Raw genomic sequence first — 17,437 nt, forward strand, 5'->3', positions numbered from 1 at the left:
ATTTACATTTCAATAGCAGCTAAGTACTTGCAGGCTACTTGTGGTGAGCTATCATAGGCCCTGATGGCTGATGGATCTTGTGCAGGAAGAGGAAGAGAATGGCATTGTGCCTCAAAAGGTATTCAACATTAATAAGCTAACAGGAAGCAGCAGAGGGCCCAAACCTGAGGGTGAAGAGGGCAGAAAGGGCTGCAGGCCCACAACATGGATTTCCTTTTCCATCTGTAGAGTTCCATCCAACTCTACAGTCATATCCACGGACCCAATTATCTCGATTACAAAAAAAAAAAAAAAAAAAAAAAAGTGTTGATCCCCATCTAGCATAAATTGCTTCCTGACTCAGATTCCCTTGTCCACCAGCAGCCTTTTAATTCTGCATCTATCACTTCTGATGTCCAGAGGAACCTGGATCCATGGCCCGTGGACTCATGGCTGCATCCACTGGGATAGGAGTGAATCCAGAAGGTTCTGGGAGAGACCAATTGTTTGGAGGTTCAGGAGCAATGATCCCAGATGAATTCTACATACATACAGTTTCAGGGTGATGAAAGAAAAGCATCTAATCCCCTGTCATTCATTTCCACAAAAGACCCTTAGAGGGAAAATGTAAAATAAAATTTAAAAGCAAGCCAACAAAAAATTATCAGGGGAACAAGATGCAGGAGAGGGAGGATAAAGGAGAAAAACACTTGGAAAAACAATTCCCTTTCCTGACATGTCTCTGTTACGTACAGAGAGCCTGTGAGAAATACTGAACCTGTGACAGCAGAAACATCCCAAAGAGAGCAGTGTGTAGGGGGAGCACAATTAATAATAAAGCCCTGTAGAATTTCTGAAGGTTCAGCACAAAAGCTTGAAGCAGTCTTTTGAGAAGCCGAATCAGCTTTAATTACTGTACTCTGGGTTATTCTTTTAAAATGCTTTTGCAGTGAAAGATTCTCAGTCTGAGGGAGGGCAAAACTGCTCTCTCCTATCATTTCCCTTCATTGTTACAGGCTGCAGCACACAGTGAATGTGCATGAGGACAAGCAGATCCTCCATGTCTTTCATTTCAAGTGTTATTTTTTCTTTTTTTTTTTTTTTTTCCTTTTCATTAACAGCCTTCAGAAAGAACATGAACTACTTAGGCCAGATTTTTTTTTTAATCTCTTTTTTTTTCTTTTTTTTTTTTTTTTAATATTTTTTTCTTTCTCTTTGGCAGCCTGGGTTAGACCTCTTGCATTCACTACACCTTGTTATCTGAAAACCAATATAATAGAGAAACACAGATTCTCATTACTAGAACCTATGCCATCTTCATGCTTCCTATAATGGTATTTTCAGCTCATAATAGGCAGTCGATGAACTGTGTTGAATAGCGAATGTGGTGCTTGATTTTTCTCTCACTGAGCAAAATCTGTGGAGTATCTTCCCGGTTTGGAACAGTGAGAAATACAAGAGAATCCACTCCCTGTATTGGCTTTCCAAAGCATGGTTGCTATGGCGCCTCACTCATCAGCAGTAACAGAGGAGTTTTTTCATAGAGAAGGCAGAATGTTCTGCTTTTCTGGACCTTAGACTGACAGAAAAGAGTTATGTTTTCTAGGGTGAACAAGACTTGAAGTTCTAGAAAAAGGCTAAAGGAGTGAAGAGGAGAGTGGGAAGGAAAATGGGAGTGGGAATCAAATCAGTTTGCTTGAACTGCCTCTTGAAATTGTAGTGATGTGCAGCATGAACAGGAACAGAAATGAATGGAAAAGACCTTAGCCAAAATAGGACTAGTGTTCTGTCTTGTTGAGTGGTGTCTTTGCAAGAGTTTTTTCAACATAGTGGATTTTAATAAAAATTACAACTGTCCACATGTCATTATGTACTGTCACATATCTGGATGTGTACTTGCACCCAGAGGACAAGGGCTGAATATTACCTGATTGTTGTCCTGAAAGTCTCTACAGAGTAGGTATCCATGACGAAGAACTGTACATCAGGTTACTGCTGCAGGTGAAGAAAAGCCATTCCATAGTTGAGGAAAACTTATTTCTTACTTTTTGTAGTTTGTACTTGAAAGCACAAAAATTACTAATATATTATACATTATATTAATTAATAACTAATTGTATTATATTGTGTTATCCTGCATTCTGATATCGTAGTTAGTAAAATAAGTTTTCCTCCTTAGATCGTTGCTGCTGCTCTGTTTGTTTCCTTGAGTCCAGCTCCCATCTCCCTGGCACTTCCCCTTTTCCCTTCCCATTTTCTGGGGGGATTAAGGGGGCCCACAGGCCTACTGCCCCCTGTCACGGACATAGATTGATCTAGGTAACTTCGTGACAGTCCAGCTCATCATAGTCTGGGATGTAAGCAGCCCTTTCCAACTTAGTTGCAAAATTTTATGTAAAGTTACTCTTTGAAAACAGACTCCCTGCAATTCAAGTTCAAATTCAAATGCAAGCAATGTGGCTGGCTGCAGCTTATGTGCAAAACCAAAAATTTATAGTCTTCCAGCTAAGAAGCTTTTTAGATTGAAGGTTTTCTTTTGAGATGTTCTAAACCTGTTTAGTGCAGTTCTGGTTGCTACAGCAATTTCTGATTTTAAGGTGCTCTTTGCACCTTCTTCTGAGCATCAGCTTCCATCAAGCAGACCTCAGTCTAGTGTGCTGGAGCAAATCTTACCTTCTGCTTTAGCCAGGAAGCTCTGTGAAGGCCTTGCAGGAGGAGATCTGTCTGCATTTATGAAGGATCATGTTAGATCTTCAGCACGTCATAGGTTAAAGAGCTCATGCCATCAAGAGTCGATATTCAGCCATATGTTCAAAATAGGAAGGGCCATGATTGTAATGACAAAATGATACAGTACTTTGTCCCTACACGGCTAAAAGCATTCTGAGGCTGTAGAACAACTCACTCCTGTTTATTTAGGAGATAGATAGCCAGTTTTATCTTCTGATTCAACAGGGAGAGAAAAATAAAGTAAAAAAAATCATGGATAGTTTTTGCTTGGTTTCAAAATGCAGTGATTTTTCTGGTCTATTTCAGAAGCTGGAAATAAATTGTAACAGTTCAGTGTAAATTCTTAATAGAAGACCTTTTTGTACACTTCTTTTTCTGTTTCCATTTGAAAACCGTGAAGGTTAATTGAGATATGGTCCTTAATACACAAACATTTGCTAAGGAAACCATCAGACAGACTAGCAGCTGAAAATGCAAAACAAAACTAAACTAAAAAAGAACCTCTCTGAGACGGGAATTCATCTTCTATTGTTCTTGTGCACAGAACATGGTTATGTTATTAATATGGTTGGACTACAGTAAATACCATTTATACCATCAGTGCATCCTGCAAAAGTAAGTCAAGATTATAATCTTCTAATCGTATGTATAAATAAATTTGATGACATTCAGTCTAGTGGAAGATAAAGCATAGAAAATTTCAGACTGAACAAAAACTTAATTGTAACAAAATTGCAAACAGCACAGAAAGGGGGATTTTATGTTTTAGGATGTGTTGTGAAGTTTAAATATACTCCTGGTGCATCATAAAAACAAACTGTGAACAGAAGCCATGGGCAGCAGTGTGGGGGACTCATAAATAGGCAATAGCTTGTAAACCCCCTATTCAAATCAAGGGGAGTGTTCATGAACTGAATTACTTTTCACTCTAAGCATGGCTGGCAGAGTGTGTGATTTAGCTTATGTGATTTAGTGTGGGGAACTGTGTACACATTTTGTTAGGGTGATTTCTCCCTTGTCATTAAATTTGGCATGCAGAAGCTGGCTAAGCAGTGCCTTGATTAAACAGCCGTACAGAATGTAGAGGAGGACAACTGAATGGACTTAAGGCCCTGCTGGAAGTAAGGCCGTATTGTTCTGAGTGTAAATGAAGTGTGTGCAGCACAAATAACCAACCAGTCCTTCATGAAACCAATCAACCCTCCTCCCCCATCTCTGTGCCTTCCCTGCTTGTCAACCCAAACTTCAGAAAAGGCAGAGGCCCCTTACAGAGCTCATGCTCTGTGTGAGCCCTCCTGCTCCTCTCCCTTCTGTCTGGGGCACACACCACAGCAGGAGGACATTTCCTGAAGAAGCTGAAGCCATGGGGAACTCCATGATAACAGGGTGCTCCTAAAGGGATGCAGCCCTAGTGCTATGGCATGTTCTTATGACACTTCTTTCCAGCAATGGCAGCCTGAGAGAAGGAGGCACAAAGCCTGCTGCCTGTAAACTGGGAAAAATAGCTGCTCTGGCCTAATATGTTCTAAAATATTTCCAAGAAGAGAGCTGTGAAGTGTACCTGCTCCTTCAGGCCTTTCCTCTCCTCCACAGCAAAGCAGTCTTGAGCCTGGATGCAGATCAAACCTTTCCACCATGGCAGCATCCTTTGATAGGGGATGTCACGAACCCTCTTAATCTTTCTTAGGCTAAAGGACCACAGCTTTCTGTTGCTTGTTTCCTAGATCTCTGATCATCCTTGCTGCTTCCCTTGGACTCTCACCTCACACAGTTGAGATGCTATGAGAACATGACCTTGATGAGCTCTTTCATGCAGGCTCATGCCAGATGGATGCTGTTTAGACAAGCAATTGCATGAATGCTGTTGAAATAGAGTCCTTTTGCAAACAATGGTACTGCTGGAAACATAGCTCCACTGAGCTTTCAAACCCGTTCTTCTACTAAAGCCTACAATGTAGCAGGTATACCTCTGCCCATGGATGGGTCTGTGCAAGAATAGCCTCTCTGCTGCAGGAAACCCAAGGCAGAGATCACCAGATCTCTGCTGCCAAAGTTTTTCCTGTTCCCAGCACAGCACTGTCATTGCTTCCAAGAAAACTTGGGTTGTTCTGTCTTCCTAATCCTATGTGCTTGTAGTCCACTCATTGTTAGCAGAAGGAACTGAGTTTCTCAAATATAAAATGTAGTCTAATGTTAAGAGAAAGAAAATGAATTAAGCAATATAAATCTAATATAAAGTTACTGAGACAAGAAATCCTGTCACAGTTTCCCTGACAAATTTGTCATAAAACTTGTGTGTAGTTTTTATTTTTTCCATTAATGCACAATTATAGAAGATTTATCTGGTTCAGACATCTGCTCTTTAAGTGTCATGTTAAGGGCACTACAGAACCTATCCACAGAGCGAACAGAGCAAGAAAAAAAGAGAGAGAGAAGAAAAGAAACAATGAAGCTGAACAATGACATTTCCAAACAAAAAGCCTCCTTTTTTTTTTTTTTTTTTTTTTTTTCCCCAGAGTTTTGGAGAAGGAGCTATAAAACACATCATATGTATATAATGTATAACATATATATTTATATTATTCATATGTGATATGCATAATATGTATATAATAGCCCGACACTGCTCGTAGGAAAAAACCGTGCAGTATTCACATGATTCTGTGGTACATTATAAGATCTCTCTCTCTATCTCTCTCTCTCTATATTTTTTCCCCAGAAGTACATACTCTGGGGAGTATGTACTTGATACACATTTAATTTTGTCGTTGAAGTTTATGTGAAGCCCAGTGATACATATACCTCCCAGTCTTCCTATCCAGCTGCATCATCTGGCTTTATGTGTTTCTTTAATAAATCAAGGCAAAACAACTCAGAAGGATCATGCATTAGGTTTCACAGAATCACAGAATTATCAAGGTTGGAAAAGACCTAGAAGATCATCTAGTCCAACCATTACCAATACTTCCCAGCTAAATCATATTCATCAACACAACATCCAGTTACTGAATTCCATGCATCCAGTTTTAACTTCATCTATTACAGTTAATTCTGCATAATCAATAAACATTTGAATTTTCTTACCTCCTAGATAAAGAGTACCCACAGATCCATTATAATTGATCAGTTCTGAGAGCTGAAAAAGTAATTTTGGGGGTAACTGAAATATCAGAGTACATTTTTTTTTTCTTGAATCTGACATCTCAGTCTCTTGTTCCAGCAACAGTGATTGCAAAGCCAGTTTCCTGAACCTCTTGATATTCTCCAGCAGATCACTTCCTGTAAATTTATCCCTGTTTGCCATGTGCAAGATAGTAATGTTTACTTGCCACTTGAGTTGTATCTTGTCTTCCTTATCTAATGCTTTGTGACGTGGTTTTAATTCTCAGTAGGATCTCAATTATAAAGACTCTGGAAATGGTCAGATTATAGAAGCACAGAATCATAGAATCGTTTGAGTTGGAAGGGACTCTTAAATGTCATTTAGTCCAAGCCCTCTGCAATGAACAGGCACGCTTGAAAGCTGGAGCGTGGCTCAGCCTGACCTTGAATGTCTCTAGTGACAGAGCATCCACCACCACTCTGGGCAACCTGTTCCAGTGCTTCACTACCATTATCATAAAAAAACTTTTCCTTAGGTCCAATGCTAGAAACCTTTCATCAGATTAAAGGCATTCTGACATGTCCCATGTCACAGTTATCACCCTGTAAGAAGAGCTTGCGAATCATGTGTTTATGTCTAAAGTAAGATAGGACCAAGATGAGCAGCTTCTCTAGCAATCACTTTTATACCGTTTTTCTAAATACAGAGTCTTCTTTCAGGGGCTGTTATTCTTGTGAATCCTCTTTGCTAGCACTTGAGCGAAAACTCTTAGCATGAGAGGCTTAAATTGGAGTGGGAAATGGAATAGTATCCCCAAACATCATGAAATCCAGAATTTCATTGGCCCCACATCATTCCTAAAAAGCAGGAGCAGCTTTCACATTTGTGGGGAAAGGAGTAATGGCTGGAACAATAGAGAAATTGCTGCCAAGGGCAAAGATGAAGTCCTAATGAGAGGTGGAGGCCCCTCCCATTTCAATCACAACACCTTGATCTGTGAAGTACTCAATCAGATTTCAATATTCCTTTCAAGAACAATTTGGGAACTGAAAACTGAAGCCTTTCACTAAGTTTTCTCGTAAGCAGAATGTCAAGCCTAAAATTAGAATAGTATTCTTTTGGATAGGGGCCACATTTTAAAATGCAAGGAATGCAGTATTTCGCAGCAAAAATAATAATCATTATAGAAAAAGCTCTGTAGAGTCTTCTAGACATTCCTCAGCGTCTTCTTACCTAAGTGGTCATCAGCAGTTACCCAGATTTGTGGCTAACCTCAGCTGAATGTGCTTGATACTCACTCCTCTCTAGCAGCAGCATGGATGAGAGAGTTTTTTTCCAGTACAGTTTTTCTTGTAGGTACAGTAAAAACATGTAACTGTTTCTATATCTATAGATATTGCTGGGCATCTCTTGGAGGAAGCTCACTGATGTTAGCCAAAAGCCAAAGATAGAGAGGCTTCAGATTGCCCTAGTTTCCTGCAGAAGCACACTGGATCTGGAAGGCTGTCCTGGGGCTGATCCTGCAGCCTCACATGAAGCTTTGCCTCCTATTTTGCAAGGACATTTTGCTGAGACATGCATTTCTTGTCAACTTCCCATTGCACCAGGGGTAGGGTCAGCAGCAGAGCTGCCTCAAGTCCCTGCCCCCAGTCATAAAAAACCTCAGATAGAAAATTTGCACCATCCTGCAGGAAAACAGAACACTTTACATTTCAGTTTAAACTGATATGTCCAGGCTATTCTACTGAGAATGGCTTAGAAATTGTCTGAAGCAACTGTTACAGAAGAATTATGAAAACTACAATTGGCAAATAAGGAATAATTATAGCACCATTCAGTGCAATCTAGCCAGCCTCTGTGAAGTTTTCCAAGTGAAGGGAGAAGAGGCTGGAGGAGTATCAGCAGGGAAGAATAAAGAGCTGTGCTGGGGCATAATTAAATCTGAACCAAAAAGGTCATGATACACTTTATCAGCTTTCATGCTGAATCTTAACACACCCAGAATGTTATCGCTTCACTGTCATTGTCCTCAAATTGAGAATAAACTGTCTGAAATCAAAACCCTGTGGTGCAGAGGAAGCCAAATTTGAATCACCTCTTTCATTTTTGTTCATCTCCATTAATTTGCCACTTGTTAATAACAAGTGAAGAACAATCAATCTAAATAGAGTTCCAGCTACTGGCTCCCATAAAGCAACAGGGAAGGAGATTAAATCATCATTATGAACCTACAGGGGGAATGTTATACATGGAGGGCAGGAGATGCAGGAAGGGGAAGTTTATTAGAACTGTGGCAGGAAGTAATTTTTATTTTACAGCTTCTCCATTTGATAAAGATTTGAATGATCTGGGATGTAATTTCCTCTCTGAAACTGAGCAAGTGAACTTCAAGAAATATACCATCATCAACTTTACTATCATCATCACCATTAAAATAACAAAGAACCATATTTGTGTACTCTGTAGCTACTTCAGTTTTTGTCTTTTAGGGAGGGAGAAATTTGGATAAAAATATTCTGCCTACTTGTGGCACTTAAACACTTGTCTACCACTCTCAAACACACAAATGATTATTGAGCTCTAAGGAATGTGTCTTACCACGGCCAAATATATGCCGGTCTTGTGAAGACAGACCTAGTTTTATGTCTCAGTGTTTCCAGGCCAGATGAAGCTCCTTGACTTCAGGGATAGCAGATTGATCTGCTTCTTTGGACTACACATATAATAAAGTACCTCCTCAAATTGGAAACAACCTTTGCTCTGCAATTTTTGTAGCCAAGGAGGCAATTTTCCACTACAAATAATCAGTGTTTGGTCAGTTTATTGATCAGATATTGTATTTCCTGAAACTCAGAGAGAATGAGATTTACAGCTCTGTTTCTAAGCGCTACCACAAGATCCATGCATCACTGGTGCCTAACTTAGTAAAAAGACCATTTTTTGTTCTACGTACATTTGGTAAAACTTACTCCAATCAACTTGCCACCCACTTCCTCCCTTTAGATACTCATTTCTGCTTACTAACTGTACAAAGTGTCAGCTAAAAGGCCAAATCCACAGCTGAAATGAACCAGACTTATTCCATTCAAGTCAACATAAATATGTAACTTTATCTCAGCTGGGGGACAGGGCTCAGCGATGGGCTGAATGGCAGATGAATTTTCCAGCTACTGAACTGTTTGCTTAAGTAATTACATCCCTGTTCTTTTCATTCCAATATGTATCTTATTACTTAGAGCACAGCAGCATCTCACTACCCCCTGGGATACTGTTAACATATATGAAATGCATTGCAGTCCTTATTGTTAAAAAGCACCTTTCTGGGATTTGGTAACAGCAGCAGGGAACAAGTGAGAAAAAAACCTTTAATTTCTGCGTAAGCAGTTTTCAAATTACATTAACCATCCTCATCCCTTTCCATCAAGACTCAAATTTGCCTCAGAGTCCATAAACACTGCTCAGCGCTCAGCATTCTGCTCCACAATGCAGTCTTAAATTAGGAAAACTCTTTGCTGCTTATACATTAAATTCCCTGCAGGCAACCAGTAGAATTCCAGGAGTTTTCAAGTCTCTGTATTAGTGACTTGAAAAACTTTTTCTTTCTCATTAAACAGGGCAAAACTTTCCTGGTCAAATGTGCCCACACCTGCTGGTAACACAATCATAGAATGGCTTGTGTTGGAAGAGACCTTTAGGATCATGAAGCTTCAAACCCCCTGCCACATGCAGGGCTACCAATATCCATATCTAATACTAGATCAGGCTGCCCAGGGCCCAATCCAACCTGGAATGAGAAGAGGGTGTCCATTTATTTTTCTCAAAGCCATGCTCTTCTCCTGGGTGCTCTTGTGCTGAGCTGTCACACATGGGAAGCAGTAAGTTGTAAAACACTGTTTCAGTCATTGCATCCACAAGTTTGTTGTGTTTTCAGGTTGTGTTGCACATACAATCCTTCTTCAAGTACCATCCACATAGAAGGAAAAAATCTTTTGTCAAATATGTAATGTGGTAGAATATCCATGCTCCTATAAGATTAAAACACAGGTAGGCTATTTTACAGATATTGTAGTGTTTACAGCCACGACTGACAGGAAGAATGAGCAATGTCAGATATCTCCATTTTAGGGAGTTTCTTAAATGTCAGGACATCAATTTCTATCATTTGGTAGTCTAGATGTTCACAAGTGAGCAGAGCAAACCTGCTTCACCATCTGGGCTTGACTATCCTATTTACCTATGTTATCAGGTATGCAGAATGGAGTAAATGATTCACAGTGATAATTCAAAGTGATAAAGCAGGGACCTGAATCTGGGAACCCCACCTGCTCTCTTGGTGTCCTTACATCCTGATTTTGTATGAAAAATCCCCTTGCCACATCTGTTCTAGAAAGAATGGGCTTAAGTGCCTGAAAATAACAGAATTCAAGTTTGTTGTACCATACCCCACTGGTACTCATAGGCAATGCCCTGGCCAAAGCAACCAAAGCACTCACTTCTGTAAATCTCATTCTTACAGACAAAAATTTTCCCTCATAAAGGGATTTTTCACCCCAAAGCTGGCCTGTGTGACCAAACTATATTAACAGGTCTAAGGAAAAATGTTATTTCTCACTACAGATTAGGACTTCTTTGAGTCTTTAAAAGAATCATGTTGTTAAAGAAGGCAAACTGTCAATCAAAACAAAGGTCTTCTTGGTGACAAAAATCCCCATAATGCAATATATGCAAGCCCTAATAAGTGCAGTTGTTGAATTAAAGGAGCTTTTTCTTTTGTTTAATTATTATTTTTTTAATTAAATTAGAGGTCTGCATAAGCAACACAAAGTTGTCAAGTTGACCGGTTCCTCACTTTTGCCAAAGAGAGAGGGACAGACTGCAGCAGAGCATGTGAAATGTCATTTTGCACCTCTGTCTGAGAAGCTGGATGCCTGAAATGTCACACAGGCAGAGAGAAATGGGAAAAGAGAGTTATGAATCTGTGCTATCAAAGGAAAACACAACCAGTATTATTATGGAGACCTTTTCTAGATGGGAATATAAAATCAGATCATTTTTGCAGGGAAGTTGTTTTTGTTACTCTGTTGGCCAAGACAATTTCTCTGATGTGCCTCAGAGTGTTTGTGCTGCATTGTGCCAGCACAAGCAAACATCCCGAGGGGAGGGACTTGCAGAGGCTGTTATTAAAAGTAGAAGAGTCTTAACAGAGTAAAGAATACTTCCTTTATAGTTAAGTGACCATAAGAGATACCAGCAATCACATTTTCACCATAGATGTAGAGAGCTGAGTGAGGCAAATTTATAAGTGAATCAGAAAATGTCACCTAAATCGACAAAATGGGCTGATGTCCTTAACTGCAGGACCAGTGGCTGGCACAAACTTACTGCACATCACTTGCACAGATTGGGAAGTAATCCTGATTACAGGATATTTGATCATAACCATATTCCTGGTCTCTAGACATTATAACTAGAAATGAAAATCCATAGGAATCCTTGAACCCCCAGAATCCCTCAGGCACAGAAGCACACATCACAAACCTTCACATTTTATGCCATTTATTTACAGTTTCATAAAGGAAAACTGATGCTTTGATTGTGGTTCCATAGTTATTGGTACCAGATCTATACACTGATGGATCATCCACAAATGCAGATTTGATCTGACTGGTCTTTGCCATGCAACCACTCCTGCTGTGACAGCCAACACAACACTGGAACACAGAGACAGATGCAGATATTGCCAGGAACAATGCAGTAAAAGAACAACAATGTGACGTGGTCTAATATTTGCTGAAAAAAAAACCAAAAAAAAATCTATATAAGATCAACCCACTGCATCCCTCTGCAGAATTTTGGGACAACAACATGAATTCATACTTTGTTCTAATTGGCCTCAGTTTCTCATCCAACAGCAAGGGTCTTGCAGAGAGACACCCTTCATCACCACTCACAGTCTGAGCAATGCTGTGAGGATAATGGGGCACAGTGAAAGAGGTTCAATTAAACATTCATGGAGTTAATACAGTATTGCAGCTGATGGGATGGAAATAAGCAGGGGAAGGGTGATCATAAGCTGCAGAAAGATAACTATTCTTTAAATCCTGACAGGGCTTTTTAGAGGCACGCATGGGGCTATGCTTTTACCTTTTTTTAATCTCATTTGCCTCTGTTTTCCTAACGTTTGCAAGGTACTGAATCTGCAGTGTTTAAAAATGAAAGGTTGGCCTTATAATGGTTTTTGTCCTAAGCAGTTGTAACTACCAGAAATGTGACAGCATGATGGTTTCCCCAGTCTTGATTTGCTGACTCCAGAAGTTCAGATGGATCGGGTCGTTTATCTTCATTCAGTCACTGAAATTTGTTTCTGGCCATATAGTTCGGTGGAAAGATTTTAATGGCTGCCATTGAAGGTGCTGACCCAAAGACAAATACAGACCTCGTGGAATTGATGAGTTTGCCATGCACATCTTTCAGACTCAAGCAATTAAACCTTTCCCTGAAGTGAAACAGACTCAGACAATCAGTGCCCAAAATCATTTAACTGAGGACACCTAACCACAGCCATCTCCCTGGCTGCAGGCACATGGGCTAGGATTTTGTTTTGTAGGATGTATGCACTGGAGGGGGAAAGTCACAGCACCATAACTAGAATGAGAAATGGACAGCAAGAGCTCCCTGGACAAACAGGCTCGAGAGCTCAGGAGCAAAGAAATTTCACACTGTTGTTCATTTCTCTGATGTTCTAGTGTTTTTGTTGTTGTTGTTGTAATTGTTGGTTTGTTTGTTTGCTTGTTTTTACAATGAGAGTTTATATCATGCCAATTCATCTTCCTTTAGACATGAATATTGACCACTGATTTGGGCCATTTCTTACGCAGGTATAACAATTCCTGTCTTCTGCTTTATGTGAAAATAGAACTTCCACTTCTGTAAATTCCCATGTATCTCAGACCATCAGCAAATTCACAAAGCTGTGTGTTTCCATGTGATTTAATCATAAATTGGATGCTATGTGCTGCCGGTGTTTGAACAGATGATCAAATAAAATTTATGAAAAATTCTAAATATTTCAAGTGCATTTAAAGATCAGGCAGAATTACGGCAATAACAGTCTGCTTCTGGCCATTCAATGCGCAGCTACTGCTGCGAACGCTGCTGCTGTCGAGCTCTTATTCCTACAAAAACAGAGATTTGCCCTAAGGAAAAAAAAAGACTTAAAGATGTGCAGTAAATCTCTCACCATGAATATTTGCCTGCATGCTTTTTAGAAAGTTATTCCCAGTGGAATTCCAGACAGATAGGATCCTACAAATGCACTTGAAACACTTTCTTATGCTGTGGAAGTATTATTATTGGGTAACCCTGGGCAAGTTATTCAAGGGCAACTCACTAGTGTCAAACAAGAATGGAAATGTTTGCAGAACTATACTCTGCATTGCCAGACAGGCTAAGCTGTCATCTCTCACTTTGAATCATGTATTTTTTGCCACAGAACATCTTTTTAAAATGCTGCTTGTGTGTACAGAATTATAAAGACAAACTTTTGCATAGTGCAAAACAAAAAGAAATAAAGGCATTTAACCCAAATATGCATAAGAAAAGATTCTGTCTGAGACAGAACAAAGCACTTCCAGAGAAATTAGAGGAATTCATTTGTCTTTCACGTTTCTTTCTTATCTTAGAAGCCCTAGTTCAGTACAATTTCATTCTCCCAGCAACATTCGTCGTCCTCAGGAGTCCTCAGTACTACCTACTCAGGAAGGGTTAACTTCTGTTTCCTTCACATAAACATCTTTATAGCTTATTTCCAGCCATGCTGACAGTTCTCCTATTCAGAATCTGACTTATAAGATCTTCAACAAAAAAGATATTTTCCATTTTTTTCTCAATATCCTCTGAAAGCTGCTGACAGATGTACATGGAACCATCTCATCTCTCTTTGCTCCAGGACACTATTACTATACTGTAAGTATTAGTTTTTGTTTACCTGGTCTATTCTGCTCTGCACTCTCTGTACTATTTCTCCATTCATTCAGGACTTGAGGCACTGATATTTTTTTCATTTTAAACAAATATTCACACAGTTATGTAATAGCTTCTCTATATGCTTTCTAAGCCCTAAGCATTACCTCATCCCTCCTCATCATGGCTGGTGTAGGCTGCACAATCAAGGGCTACGATAATGTCCACCAAAGTCAAGGGCTATGATGACAAACTAGGAACTGGCCATGGGACATCAAAGACAGCACCTCATGGAGACTGAAGTGCAGAAGCAGAGGAAAAGGATGGGTGAGAAGAGCCAGAAGGATGTGTAAGGCAGGAGTAGGATCGGTATTGAGGCTATCCCATGTTTAACATCTTTACTGATACGCTGAGGCCAATATGTAACCAGTGCCAGGTCTTGCACTTTTGTCACAACAACACCATGCATCAATACAGGCTTGGGGCAGAGTGGCTGAAAACCTGCACAGAGGAAAAGGATCTGGGGGTATTATCTGGCAACTGGCTGAACACCAGCCAGCAGTATGCACAAGCAACCAAGAAGGTCAATGTCATCCTGGCTTCTATCAGAAATATTGCAGCCAGCAGGAGCAGGGAGGTGATCCTCCCCCTGTACTTGGCACAGTTGAAGCCATACCTTAAGTAGTGTGTTCAGGTTTTGGACCCTCACTACAAGACAGGACCCTGGAACGTGTTCAGAGAAGGGCAACGAAGCTGTGAAGGGTCTGGAGCACAAGTCTTATGGGGAGCAGCTGGGGGAACTGAGATTGTTTAGTCTGGAAAAGAGGAGGCTCAGGGAGACCTTATCACTCTCTACAATTCCTTAAAAGAAGGTTGTGGTGAAATATGAGTTGGCCTCTTCTCACAGATAACAGAGATAGGACAAGAGAAGATGTCCTTAAGCTGAGCTAGGGGACGTTCAGGTTGAGGATCAGGAAAAAAATCTCACAAAGTGGTGAGGCCTGGAGGTTTGTAAGAAAAGGGTAGATGTCACATGGAGTGACATTGTTCAGTGGGAATTGTTGGTGGTAGATGGAAAGGTTGACAGTTTGACTACATCTTAAAAGTCTTTTCCAACCTTAATGATTCTATGATTTTGTGATTCCATGAGAAGACACTCAAATTGGTCAAGACAACCTGTTCCCTCACTAGCCTCATTTGAAGCACATGGTAGGACGTTCCCAGCCTATTTCTGCCTGCCACATCAGTGCTGCCCACTGCCACTTGTTTTCAGTCACCAATGCAGAAGTGCAGAGCTCTTGCTCTTACAAGTCAAAGGACTACAGTATCCAAATCTGCATAGAACATTTCACTCTGATGAAAATCAGAGGAAGTTTTATATGAAATGTTCTTGTACCTGTAAAACCAGGGTAACGATCTGTCTTCACGTCACAGATATTTTATGGAAGTTAATGGTCTGACTAATTAATGTTTGTGCAGTATTCAGATACTACACTGATGCAGAGATGAATTAATAATTCTGTCCTCACATCAAGGTCTGACTCACATTCAGCAAGAGCTGGGAGCTGGGAGCAAGTGTCACAGAGTTGGTGGGAATGTGCTATCTTATACAGAGTCTCACATTGTACCAAGCAGCTGGAATTCAGTCTTCTGTCAGGCTTCTTGGCTCCGAGTTATTTCAACAACTAAGAATGCCATACCCACTGAGCGTGGGGGATCATGCAAGATATTGACAAGCTGATCATTAACAGAGCGTGACTTGTCCTGTGGTGATGAAGTTCTGGGGGGGGGGGGGGGGGGGGGGGCAAAAATGTCTACAATATATTAGTAAAGAGTGGTTTATTTGCATAAGGAAAGTGAATTAAGGTTTCCCAAATAAAAATCACAGAATGGCTTGGGTTGGAAGGGACCTCAAAAATCATTTAGATCCTATTACCCGCCTTTGGAAGGGTTGGCAGCCACTAAATCAAACACCAGAATCACTTTGCCCTGGGCCCCATTCAACCTGGCCCTGGATGCCTCAGGAATGGGGCATCCACAGCTGCTCTGGGCATTTCTTAATGCTGTGGTGCAGGCTGTCCATGCAAACTTGTTTTGTTTTCTTTCAGTTATTACTTTTAATGAGGAATGTTTGTTGCATAACATACATTTGATCTGTTTCCATGAAGCAATCTTGGTCCAACGCTATCATTTCACTAAACACAAGTTTGCTGGTGAGTATCTTCCTAGTAAGCACATCTATTCTCCAAATATAACACCTGAAACAACCATGTTTTTCTAGACTCAGAACCATCAAAGATGCTAGACAGCTGCCCAAGACACAGAACAGCAGCACAGTAATTCTAATCATGGCAAAAGATAGCAGATTAGAGACATATGCATTTCTACCCGCATTGTTAAACAGATTTTCTGTCCTGTGCACTGACGCTTCTAGCAGATGCAATCAGAAGCTGTTTCATAGAAGCATTATCTTCATTTCATCATTTTCTAAATGAACTGTTTAATTTCTGAAAAGCTGATACACTTTGGTTCTATGTTTCTCAAATTTAAGCAAAGCAAAAGAGAAACACAGATATCAACAGCAGGTTTAATAGCTTAAAAATGAATATTTCCTTTGGGGCAAACAAAAATATAATAATAATAATTAAAAAAAATCTACTTGACCCAGAAATTTGTCAAAATTGAACAATTTGTTTGATCTGATTTTTCCCCTCATTTTCGTTTTAGCTGGATTGCTGTGCAGTTTTCTTTATCCATTTTCTTGGAGGCCCCACTACTTCTATGAAAACCAGTTTCAACTCATACATGGCTTTGCTCTTAGTTTTGCATGAAACTGAACAGTCTGAGTGTAAAAGCACAATGAACTCTCGTTCAAGCATTGTTCATGCTAACATCTCATTTTGCAACTGGAATATGGATATGACAGTAATCTATTTAGAGCTTTCCAACATTATCCACATGCTTCATAGCTCTTTTCCTTTTGTTCATTTCCTGCTTGCTCTGTGGCTTAGCACCACAGTGAAGATGAATTTGGGACCACTGCTGTCATAAGACATATGAAAAAAAGCAAGTGTTTGCCTCTTTTTCTTGACTGGTAGCCACTGCTCAGTTATTTTTGTGCACTGTCAGTGCTGTGCTGCCCATCTGGCTCTGTGTACTCAATGTGAAAAGTGCTTTGTATGCTTCTGAAATCAAGGTACATGGTAAACAGAATTGACTGGGGATGTTCAGTGACCTTCCTTACACCTCTAACCTGCCCTGTGCGTTACACTCTGTGGCACAGACAAGGCTTTGAAGGAACAGAAAGAACGCTCATTAGTCAAATCAGCAGTACAGTACAGCAAAGCACATCACACACATAATCCTAACATGCAAATTTAGCTGTGCCTTTCCTGAAACAAAGCACTGTGCTGCATATAAATGGAGATGATGGCTGAACCTCACACAGAGGATTCAGATTACCACCTTGCTTAAGGCAGTAGTGGAAGGCACTCACATATCGTAGCAATGGCCAAGATAAGAACCTACAGATGATAAAGCACACCACATATTTTACATAATACCTTTTGTGTCCAGCAAGCAAATGATCAAAGCCTGTTCCAGCAGAGATGGGGAGCTGAGTTTCTCAGTGCAGTGATAGTCATTTAAGTCAACTTTGTAGTG

The sequence above is a fragment of the Coturnix japonica genome, chromosome 2 (assembly GCF_054131305.1).
Source record: "Coturnix japonica strain WE chromosome 2, WE-NBRP24, whole genome shotgun sequence".
Taxonomy (NCBI): domain Eukaryota; kingdom Metazoa; phylum Chordata; class Aves; order Galliformes; family Phasianidae; genus Coturnix; species Coturnix japonica.